Source organism: Sinocyclocheilus anshuiensis, unplaced genomic scaffold (genome assembly GCF_001515605.1).
Source record: "Sinocyclocheilus anshuiensis isolate Anshui unplaced genomic scaffold, SAMN03320099.WGS_v1.1 scaffold1531, whole genome shotgun sequence".
NCBI lineage: Eukaryota > Metazoa > Chordata > Actinopteri > Cypriniformes > Cyprinidae > Sinocyclocheilus > Sinocyclocheilus anshuiensis.
In genome coordinates, this window is record NW_015551200.1 from 1303069 (window position 1) to 1304582 (window position 1514).

The following is a 1514-nucleotide window of genomic DNA, read 5'->3' on the forward strand; positions in this document are numbered from 1 at the left end:
TGGGAAAACAATTAAGTACAGCTGGTACAGGCATAACAATAAAATCAAATGTATTAACGACAATTAAATCCATTGTAAATAATTTAAACACCATTTCACCAGAGAGACAGACTGCTAAAGTGTTTGAGAAGTTGACAACTCGGTCACACAACTCTGTATCGCCATGTACAGGTAATTGTCAAACCAAATCTACTACTAAGAAAACGACAGGCAGACGAGGCCAGGACAAGAAGCCCCTGTCGCATAAAACTTTATATTCTGCCATCACTATGGGTAGCATCTTGGTTATATGTGGCCTTCTAGCTCTTGTTGTGTTTATAAAGGATTTATTGGGCCCGACTAAAATACTCAATTCAAATGTTGGTTAATTGTTTCATGAATTGAAATTGAGTATTTGTTTTAAAATGTAAATAAACAACTAATTGAATAAATAACTAATAACTAAACCTGTAATTATTAATTTTGAACAAATAACTAATTAATTATAATGAATTCAGATAATGACTGTTGATTCCCCCCCCCCAGTATAAGGTGTTAATCGGATAGTTCACCCAAGATGAAAATTCTGTTAACGTTTACTCACCCTCAGGTCATTCCAAACCTGTATGACTTTCTTTCTTCTGTGGAACCAGTTTCAACTGGTTTTATCCATACAATAGAAGTCAATGGTAATCAGTCAGTGGAAGTCAAAGGGAAATATCTTCTTTTGTTTCCCACAAGGTTGATAAAATAATGACAGGATTTATATTTGGCGGAACTGTCCATTTAATGCGTATGAAACTGTAGAAGAAGACACAAATAGCTTGTAATAAGCATTTTTTTCCCTACAATTTTTAAATTTAAATTGGACCAGACTCAATAAACAGCTCAAGAAAAATATAACCACAATAAATCTGATCATTGATTAATATTGATCAATACAACTCAACAAAAGATCCTGTACATCTGATGTAGGCTATGTATCATTAAAAATGTGTCTGACAAAACAAGAATTAAGAAAATTACCTGGTTACCTGTTGTGCTCAAAACGCAACCTACTCTACGAAGATGACGCTGATTGGCGGAATGCCTTGTAACAGATTGGTCAGAGAGCACGCGATTGGTCCTGTGTTAGATCTTGGTAGCGAGCTGAACTGATGATGGTTCTTGACCGCAACAATTTTCACGACTCACGGGTGACAATATAGTTTGAAATGTAGACAAATAGCACGTAATGTAACGGATGAGAATAGTCTAATCTCACCCGTCACTAGTGTGGTCAAAATCTGTTGCTTTGCTAAGTGCAACGGAAAGCAACAGATTTGGTCCACACTAGTAAGGGATAAGAATAGATCACGTGCCCCTGCATACGATACTTACGTGGCCTCGTTGGCGCAGTAGGCAGCGCGTCAGTCTCATAATCTGAAGGTCGTGAGTTCGAGCCTCACACGGGGCACAAGTTTTTAGTCATTAAAACGGCAAATACACGCACTATGGAAAGCCGTTTTAACATTTAATCTATAAACAGCACTAGT

The 1514-nt window shown here is 37.1% G+C and overlaps 1 non-coding gene across 1 annotated transcript; it reads left to right on the plus strand.

Annotated features, from left to right (window-relative positions):
* The first annotated feature begins 1362 nt into the window (after positions 1-1362).
* Positions 1363-1435, plus strand: trnam-cau (transfer RNA methionine (anticodon CAU)). Its single transcript has one exon. It is a non-coding gene; the product is annotated as a tRNA-Met (tRNA).
* Positions 1436-1514: the final 79 nt, after the last annotated feature.